The following is a 10,959-nucleotide window of genomic DNA, read 5'->3' on the forward strand; positions in this document are numbered from 1 at the left end:
TATTGGTTGTTTGTAATACAGATGGTGAGGGGTGATGTGCTGTATTTCTTGCTAACCTCAGACCTAATAGACCTAGTAATTCACACTGAGGCCAGTAGAGCAGGTAGAAAGAATATATTTGGGGTAGCAGCTAGTTTTACATTAGATCATACTTTCTGTGGTATGTTTTTGGTTGAATGTTTTTGTACAGCTGGTCCCTAGCTTCTCATGTAGGTTACCCAACAATTCGTTTTGCATTAACCAAGATATTAGCCACATAATAATTTGTACCATAGAATGGCAATAATGTGTAATGTACAATAATTTGTATCAAATGTTTGGGAACATAATTTCTCCTTATATTGGCCAAGGCCAGAATTTTTTATGTAGAGCATTTAGGCTGGGTTCTGTGAGCCGGCCGTGTCACAGAACAACCGGTGTCATCGAAGATCATCCCAGCCGTTTCTGCAGTAACAGTCAGTTGAACTTAATTTATGTTAAATTCATCATTGCACACATTGGAGAGTACGGCCAAAGCTGCACTTTCCATTGTATGGACTGACAGTTTTGTGCACCCGCTATTCAATGAATAAACTGACATGTCAGTTTTTCTTGCGGCTACATTGTGTATACACTCCGGCTGGGATTCCATTGATTCCAGCGCAATGCATATTTTAAATTAATCAGGGCCGTTGTTGCAAATTGCAAGATATACATTGTGTGAATGTGGCCTTATAATACCAAACATCAGGCATAAGACACGAGGGGGGGATTTATAAAAGGGTGTAAATATACACCTGGTGTAAACTGCCCACAGCAACCAATCACAGCTCAGCTTTCAGCTCTGGTAAAATAAAAGAGGAGTTGTGATTGGTTGCTGTGGGCAGTTTACACCAGGTGTATATTTACACCCTTTCATAAATCCCCCCCTAGAAGTCTATCTGGAGCGCAATGCTTCAACACCATATGTAGGGCAATGCTTCATAGCCAGTTCCACGTTAAGGGTATGTTCACACTGAGTAAAAGGGGCAGAATTCCTCGGCGGACATGTCAATTCTTTGAGCGGAAAGTGATGGAAATTGAGGCGCCCGAGCCCTCCCATAGAGATACTGTGGGACACTGAGGCAGGTAGGCTATTACTCTGAACATACCCTTATGCAAGAAACAAGAGTGGCCCTCACCGATCAAGCAAAACAGTTACTTTATTTGGGCATTAAAAGCAAGGAATACCCAGTGCAATCCTCAGAGAAAGAGATTGATGGGAGAGTGCCACTTTAGTTTCTTTCTATTGATGTAGAACATTTAGACATAAAAAACTGTCTCAACTCACCTCTTCCCGTGCTTCTTCAGCACACCATCACCACACCAGGACCCCCGCTTGCAGATCTCAACCACACCCAAAACCATGACCCTGTTGATTGACTGGCCACTCAACCAGTCAGTGATTGAGGCCAGATGCCGCTGCAGTCACTGAGTGGCTGAGCAGTCAGTCCATCAGCTGGGATGGACTTTTCCCCTTGAGTCACAACATTATTACAACTCAGGGAGGCAATGCCTTCCGGTGGGGGTTAAGGTTCTGTGGCAGATGTCAGACAAGAAAGGACTGGTTATTATGTCCCATACCTGCCTTGAAAACAAATACTTGACTGGATTTTCCTTTAACTCCTTCATGTCCCATGACGTACCTGGTACATCATGGCAGCATGAGAGGGGTTTCAGAGAAGGGTCCAGCTGTTATCTGCAGCAGGGAACACCTCTATTAGCCGACACGGGTCCCGTTGCCGGGCCAGCTAATTAAGCGTTTAAATGCAGCTGTCAAACCTGACAGCTGCATTTAAATGCTCTGATCCCAGTGTCCCTGGTGTCTAGTGGGACAGATCTCACCCCCCACAATGCAATCGCGTAAAGGAGATCCGTTCTTCTGGCAATGACGCTCATCCTGGTTCGGCAAAACATTGCTCCAGGCTGCAGCAGCCCAGAGCAATAGATCACTAATATAATGGATCATTGCTGTGTATATACAAGTGCCCTAGGGTGACTTTAAGAAAAAAAAAATATGTCTTTTTTGTTAATAAAAAAAATACCCTTCCCTAATAAAAGTCCAAATCACCCCCCCCCTTTTCCTATTTTATAAATATAAAAAAATAAACAAACAAACAAATATATTTGGTATCACCATGTGCGTAATATCCCGAACTATTAAATGATCACATTCCTGATCTTGCTCGACAAACCATGTAAGTGTAAAAAAATTCCAAAGTGCAAAAGTGCGCATTTTTGGTCACATCAAATCCAGAAAAATTGTAATTAAAAGTGATCAAAAATCATGGTTTAAAAAATGACACCTCACATAGTCCCATAGACCAAAAAATAAAAGCATTATAAGTATGGGAATAGAGCAATTTTAAACACATTTAGTTTTTTTTTTTTTTAAAGGTTTTAATTTTTTAAAAGCCATCAAATACAGTAAAAGTTATGCAAGTTATATATCTTTGTAATGGTACTGACTTGAGGAATGCAGATCAGATAACATGTCAGTTTTACCATAAGGCGGACGGCGTAAACACGAAACTCCCTGAAATGAAAACAAATTCCTTTTTTTAAAAAAAATTTGACAGCACAAATCATTTTTTATGGGTAAATCAAGTCTGTCATTGCAAAGCACAATTGGGGTACCAAAAAAATAAGGGCTTATGTGGGTCTCTAGGTGAAAAAATGCAAGCGCTATGGCCTTATAAACATAAGGAGGAAAAAGCAAAATCTTTTTGTTACCTACTGTGAACTTAGCAAACTTTTCCAATGTTTTGGGGGAAATTTGCCAATAAACTTAACTTGTTGAAATGTCTTTGAGATTGATATTGCTAATTCATGAAGAGTTCCAATAGGCCTTTGTACTTTTCCTACATATTCTATGCAATTTAGCTGCCTTTAATTTACAATTAATCAGGTTAGCTTGGCATTAGAGGTGAGTGAATCTAAAGTATTTTTGTCTAAATCCAAAGGACCAAATTGTCTGACAATTAGCTTTGTTTTGCAAGATTGATTCGTTGTCAAAGTGCCAGACTTAGCATACCAACGTGTGGACGTCAAATAGCAATATACTATGACATATGATATAGTATGGGCTCTACTATGTAGTTTAAATGGGCACTGTTCCAAAAAAACATGACCTAGAGGCATATCAAAAGTTTTAAATCAGTCCGGGTCTGAGTGTTTAGACCGGGACTGATCAGGAGAATGAGCCGGGAGAAGTCCACGCTTTGCACCTTCTCTCCCAGCTGTGTGTCACAGGATTATGTAAGTCAATGGGGCCTTCTTGCTTGCATAGACACAGAACGGAGAGACAGGTGCACATTTATGAAGAAGAGAAAGAGACAGAAGAGGAAAAAGAAACAGATAAAGAATTAAGCTCATCTTGTGCATTGAAATGGAGATTGCAGAAAAGGAGTGAAGCACATAACCAGATGCTTCCCTCTATTTGTTTTAGGAATCGGTGGGGCTATGAACACTCAGTGAATTGGAAGCCTTATGGAAATGTAGCAGTAAAAATGCAGGCTAACAATCTCAGTAGCAGGCTTCTTAAGATGCAAATCTTCAAAATTTTATTAGATATCCAAGTACACGTGATCTTACATGTACCTGGATAGCTAATAAACTTTTGAAGATTTGCACTGTCCTGGATGCTGTTAGCCTAGAGAACCGAATCTTAGAAACCAAGAACTGAGGCGGGACAGTCCCGCGGCCAATGATTGGATGAGCGTCTGTCACTGTCATCTCAGTCAGGAAGTGGAGGCAGCTGCAGGGGACACCAGGGGAGCGCTGACAGGTAAGTATTGATCAGTAATCTTGATGAACTGCACTAAAACAGATAAATGCCTGCTATTGTTTAGCTGTTTTGCTGTGGTTCATTTAACCCTTAGGCGACCCTGGACGTACCCGTACGTCCAGGGCCGCCTCCCCACGTTCAGAGCGGGGCCGCGCGGAGTCTGCGCTCTGGACCGCCGCAGTCCCTTGTGCCACTCGTAGCCCGGGACCGCAGGTATTAGCGGGCATGGTCCGATCGCCATGCCCGCTAATACAGTAATTGGATGCAGCTTTCAAAGTTGACAGCTGCATCCGATTCCCGAATGCAGCCGTTCCCTGGTGTCTAGTGCTTGGTGTCCACACATCCTACCCCTTCCGGGGTCAGCGCCGTAATGGCGCTGATCCCGCCTCGGCACTCGATTGCTTCCGGCTGCAGCAGCCGGAAGCAATTAATGTGCATATCTTATGGATCTGTGCTGCATATCTATGCAGCACAGATCTCAATGAGAGATCAGTGCACTTATACTAGAAGTCCCCCAGGGGGGCTATTAGTATAAGTGTAAAAGTACAAACTAAAGTGTTGTTATTAGTAAAAAGCCGCCTCCCCTAATAAAAGTCTGAATCACCCCCCTTTTCCCATGTTATAAATAAAAATAAACAAATAAATTAACAAACATGTTTGGTATCGCCGTGTGCGTAATTGCCCGAACTATTAATTAATTACATTCCTGATCTCACACAGTAAATGGCGTAAGTGTAAAAAAATCCCAAAGTGCAAAATTGCGCATTTTTGGTCGCATCAAATCCAGAAAAATTGTAATAAAAAGCGATCAAAAAGTCGCACATGCGCAATCAAGGTACCGATAGAAAGAACACATCATGGTGCAAAAAATGACACCTGCCCCATAGACCAAAGGATAAAAGCGTTATAAGCCTGGGAATGGAGCGATTTTAAGGAACATATTTATGTTAACAATGGTTTGAATTCTTTACAGGCCGTCAGATACAATGAAAGGTATACATGTTACATATCGTCGTAATTGTAACAACTTGAGGAACATATATAACAAGTCAGTTTTACCCCAGGGCAAACGGCGTAAAAACGAAAACCCCTTAAATAAAAGAAATGCGTTTTTTTTTTTCAATTTCACCACACTTTGAATTTTTTCCTGGTTTCGCGGTGTACTTTATGAAAAAATTCAGACTGTCATTGCAAAGTACAATTAGTGACACAAAAAATAAGGGCTCATGTGGGTCTCTAGGTGGAAAAATGCAAGTGCTATGGCCTTTAAAGCACAAGGAGGAAAAAATGAAAACGCAAAAATTGAAATTGGCCGGGTCCTCTAAGGGTTAAGGTTTGGTGAGGACGAACCCGAACATTGCTTCAAAGTTCAGCGAACCCAAATAACCAAACTTTTGAAAAATTTTGGATCTTTTCTCTTTCTTTGTCTCTGCATTATGTAAAAAGGGTTTTCTACTGTGAGGGATGCCTTAATATGAAATGCCTTGTTGGCAAGCCTCACGATACGGAAAAAAACAGGATATTCCAGATGTATATTTGGAGCAGTAAACACTCACAAGAGATAAGGATATACAGAGGCTCCAATGGGACAATTCAATAATAACAAATCAGGGAAATTATTTATTGATGACAACATTTTGGGTATACCAAAAATGCCAATGTTTTGGCTCTAAAAATCGAGGGTTCAAAAACGACCAAGTTTGTGAAGCACAAATGTCTTTTTTTTGTGTGCACAGGATGTTGGCATTAATAAATAACTTTCCCACAAGGAGAATGCTGTCACCTATACTATATTTTTGGAATTACAGAAAAGACAGGAGGTATTTGAATTGTATCAGTCCTGCCTACCACTGACATCATTTGTGGCCTAGAGAGCCAATGACTTTAATAAGTGCATTGAATAAACTGTGTAGGTTCTACCATCAATTTTCACCTGAAACACCTTTTAATTTTAAAATTTCTATGCTATTTGTCTTTGAGATGAGCGAATCTACAGCGAACAAAGAGAAACACTTATTGGGATTCTGCTCCTCAGGCTGCGGGCTTTGAAGTCTTCTCTGCTTCGTGCCAATCCTTCCCGAGTGCTGGGAAAAATTGATCCAGTCCTGGGAAACTGTAAGAAGTTTCCTGGGACTGGATCCATCCAGCACTTGGGGAGGAGCAGTACGGAGCAAGGCAGACTTTAAAGCCCACAGCCGGATAAGCAGACTCCCGATAGGAACGAAGTGCTTTGCTTCATTCCTAATGTAGATTCGCTCATCCCTAGTTATAGCAGTCAGATCTTTGTTCTCTCTCCCTAAAAAAAAAAAAAAAATCTTTGCATTTTCTGCATACGCAATCACACATAACTTTTTGTTTGCCTGCAACCACCACTAGGGGGAGCTTAGGAGCTGACTGCACACTGGTTATACATTGAACTACATGATACATAAAATAGTATCTATTTATTATAAAAAAAAATTACTGCTATAGAAAAACATGAAGGGAACTGTGCTTTTTTTGTTGTTGTTTGAGTGGGATGGTAAAACTTTTTAATACATTATGTGAGTGTCGGGATTTCTTTTAAATCCCCATTTTAAAGTCATCTTTTACACTATCACTTTACATCTGTGCCAGGTCTGGGATTTACTAGCGTAAAAGCGCCAAATGTTACAATAAATCACTGGATAACAAACAACTTCTTGACCACAGAGATACTGCATATAATTAAAAGACTTAAGTCCGCAATTAAGATTTTTTACTGCCCCTTTTAATTTGAGCGCCTCATTCATCCCTCTGCTCCCTGCCTTTGTGGTGAGTGTTAAATGTCTTGTTTTATGTCTCCGTGGCTTGATGTATTCTGCAAATCCCTGCTGCTTGTTCAGTGTTTCGTGCCACCTTAATGAGGCCAAACTGAGCTGCCGAACATCTTTTCTGTCTTCACCAGCCAAAGCCAACCGTTTCACTTCTTTAGCGTTAAACCTATAGGAATAAGTTCAATATACTCAGTTATAGAGAGTTAACCTTTTCACTTCCGTACAAAGATATAAGTGTAATGTCACACTAGGATAACCCCAAACCTTTATAAATTAGCAAACTTGACATAGTTTTTTTTTTTTATGAACACGATCTTCTGTTAACAACTTTATCCAACATTATCTTTTCCCCTCTGTTGGTTTTTTCAATCACCCTATTAGTTACAGATAGTGTTGAGTGAGCTCTAGTGCTTGACTCAAGTAACTAGCCCCATTGAAATCAATGGAAAACCTGAGCGAAACCTGCTCTGCTTAGGCATAATTAACCAATTACATTTTTTTGTTCTCATTTTTGTATATTATATCCCTTAAAGTAACGTTTAAACGAAATATGAAAAAATTTAACCAAAAAATGTTATAGGTTTTTGCAAGACACTTTAGAACAATGCGATATTGCCGACATACTTCAGGAGTTCTAATGTGTTTTGCAAAAAAACTTTTACAATTTTTCATTAAAATGTTTGTTTATTTTGTTTGAACATCCCTTAAAAAGTTAGAACAAAAAATGTAATAGGTATAACATTCAGCTGTGAGGTATTGAAGGTGTATGGCCACCTTTACCTGAGCACCATGAGGTGCTTGGTCGAGCATCAAGCTTGATCATGCACCATGCTCGACTGAGCATGCTCGCTTAACACTCGTTACAGTATCTTCCTCAGTACTGAAGTTGGTGCCTCAACAACACTTCATGTTCTGCAGAGATTTCAGATCTTGCATCTCAGGACTAGAGATGAGCGAATCGGTTCGCCCGGTATAGGATCCAGTACGGATTTTCCCAAAAATCTGAGTCCGATCGGATTCGGGTTTTTGGAAATCCGCTCCGATTTTTTTTTCTTGCTTTCTAAAATGGCAGCCCCCATTCTAGAAAGCAGGAAGTGTTTTCCCGGGCGGGAAAAGCGCTTTCCCATGATGCCCGGAACACATCCAATCAGCAGGGATCTTGTACTAGCCCATCCCCTGTGTGACGTCAGTATTGCTTTAAAAGGAGCGGTCACATGACCGCACCACTCAGTGTGTAGAGGGAGAGAGAGAGAGAGGAAGCAAGCTGCTTTTGTGTACTACAGACTACTGAGAAGATATTGTGGGAAAGGAAAGATTAGGAAAGCGGAGAGGAGAAACATCTAGTGATTGAGAGAGAAATATAGAGAGGGCGAAAGATAGATAAATTAGGCATTGGACAGAAAAGGGTGCACGGAACCAAAACGTGCAGTACAGATATACAAGTCCTATACTTCTGATAGTGTGTATATCACATCCCTCTTATCCTGAGAGACAAAAATACCTGGTTCAGGTGTATAGCATTGTATCTTAAAAAAAGTGCTATATACCCAATTTCTATACTTGGACCCTTCTGATTGAAAGTGTGTATATCACATCTGTCTTATCCTGAGAGACTAAAATACCTGGTTCAGGTGTATAGCATTGTATCTTAAAAAAAACTGATATATATATATATATATATATATATATATATATATATATACACACCCAATTTCCATACTTGGACCCTTCTGATTGAAAGTGTGTATATCACATCCTTCTTATCCTGAGAAACAAAAAATACCTGGTTCAGGTGTATAGCATTGTATCTTTAAAAAAGTGCTATATACCCAATTTCTATACTTGGACCCTTCTGATTGAGGCTGGGTTCACACTACATATATTTTAGTCAGTATTGTGGTCCTCATATTGCAACCAAAACCAGGAGTGGATTAAAAACACAGAAAGGATCTGTTCACACAATGTTGAAATTGAGTGGATGGCCGCCATATAACAGTAAATAACAGCCATTATTTCAATATAACAGCCATTGTTTTAAAACAACAGCAAATATTTGCCATTAAATGGCAGCCATCCACTCAATTTCAACATTGTGTGAACAGATCCTTTCTGTGTTTTTAATCCACTCCTGGTTTTGGTTGCAATATGAGGACCACAATACTGACTGAAATATACGTAGTGTGAACCCAGCCTTAAAGTGTGTATATCACATCCGTCTTATCCTGAGAGACTTAAATACCTGGTTCAGGTGTATAGCATTATATCTTAAAAAAAAGTGTTATATACCCAATTGTTGACTACTGTTGCTCCTGCCTGGCCTCCATGTTGGCTACTGCTGCTCCTGCCTGGCCTCCATGTTGGCTACTGCTGATACTGCCTGGCTTCCATGTTGGCTACTGCTGCTCCTGCCTGGCCTCCATGTTGGCTACTGCTGATCCTGTACTGGCCTCAAATGACTATTGCTGGACCTCCACTGGCTTCCAATGACTACTGCTGCTCCTTCACTGCATTTGTGACCTTTTTCCTGCATAGACCCTGTAATGGTGAGTTTCCTGCATACACCCTGTAATGGTGAGTTTCCTGCATACACCCTGTAATGGTAAATATTGAAGTATTGGGGTTACTGACTGTCATATGTGATGGTGCATTAACTGAGGGCCTGCGGGTGTTAGGAGCAGGAACATTGGGCTCGGAGTGGTTAGCACACACCTGTTTGAGTGTTCCCATTTCCCCTTGTGCAGTGCAACAGTACAATCCAATACAATGTGGGTTTTAGGTTGGTTGAGAACAGACTTGTCAGCTTATTCCTGAGATTTGGAAATATTCAGATTTGAAAAGGCTCTTTAGAAGGTTATAGTGATTCGGCCAAGTGGACTACCTAGATGGGACCTGTCCAATTAGCATGGCCCTCCACTGCAGGGGGTTCTACCAACTTTAAAGTCGTTTGCATAAACTTCAGAATAACCCGTACTCACGGTATGTAGAAATCTGTCATTGCTGGATGAGTACACGCTGATTTCCCACCGGACAACCTGAAAGATGTTCCCCAGTTATGTCACCACACACCTTGAATACTGCAGCCATTCCGTGCTTCACTGGTCACATGCACTTTGCGACTGCTGGACCCAGTCTACTTATATTTCATTTGGACCTGGATCGAGGTGCCACACCAGGTGGCTTTCCCAGGATATAGATACTGTAGATGCATTGTTTGGCATGTGATAAAATTAAGAGTTCACATTTCTGTATCAGATATATATTATAATATATTTCTCTGTATAGGTACAGTCACATTTGAGTCACATTACTATGACCGCCTCCTAGCACCGCCATCAGCAGCATATAGCTTATGAAGGTAGTCACATGGGGTTAGTGGCTTGGTGGGTATGTAAGGTGGCAATAGGCTGTCTGCACACACATCCCTCAGATTTATCAGATTAAATCAGGGTTGATATTTGGCTTTCAGGGTAGCAGTATTTCTGAAACTGGGCAGTTTGTGAACTATCTGCATGCTGTTTTGGTGAAAGTGTATGGTAAGTGGACGAATGGCAATAATGCAAAGTGGGAAGTGGGAACTGGAGCATTACATGCCATTGACATAGGGTGAATGTTGGCAATGAAGGTGCATGAGGGTGGATTGACCAGCCATAGTAAAGCAAATCACTGCTAAAATGAACCAGGGGCTGCCATAAATGTTTTAAAGGGGTGCTCCAGCGGGGGGCACTTTTTTTGCTGGGACCGAGGGAAAAGACGTCCACTCACCTCCCCGGTTCCAGCGGCGGGTCCCGCATCGCGGCGCCCCCGTGCCCGGTTCCTGGCCACTTCCGGGCATCTCAGGTCTGCTTAGCCAGTCAGTGAAGGAGGCGGGATCCGTTTCAAGTCTGCTCAGATCCCGCCTCTGTCACTGAGACGTCACATCTCAGGCCCGCGTCAGACACCCGGAAGCGGGCACCGGAGCGCCGCGATGCGGGACCCGCCGCTGGAACCGGGGAGGTGAGTGCACGTCTTTTCCCTCGGCCACCTTGTCCCCGGTCCCAGCAAAAAAGTGCCCTCCCCCTGTAGGAGTACCCCTTTAAAACAACAGTTTAGACAAGCCTATTGCATATGGGTCTCCGATACATACAGATGGTCACTGTACCTCTTCTAACAAAATTTAATCTGCAGAAATAGCAGTATTGGAATTAGACCATGACTGATTGGCTTCAGTTTTTTAGTTTCATTCAACAGATAGATGTCAGAACACACAGCCTTGCTGGTAGAAAACAAGCTTGTGGTGGTAGTATTATGATCTAGGAAATGTTTTTGTGGTGATCTTTGGGACACTCATCCTTGACATGCTGATTGAATTCCCTGGGACGG

The sequence above is a fragment of the Dendropsophus ebraccatus genome, chromosome 2, assembly GCF_027789765.1.
Source record: "Dendropsophus ebraccatus isolate aDenEbr1 chromosome 2, aDenEbr1.pat, whole genome shotgun sequence".
Taxonomy (NCBI): Eukaryota; Metazoa; Chordata; class Amphibia; order Anura; family Hylidae; genus Dendropsophus; species Dendropsophus ebraccatus.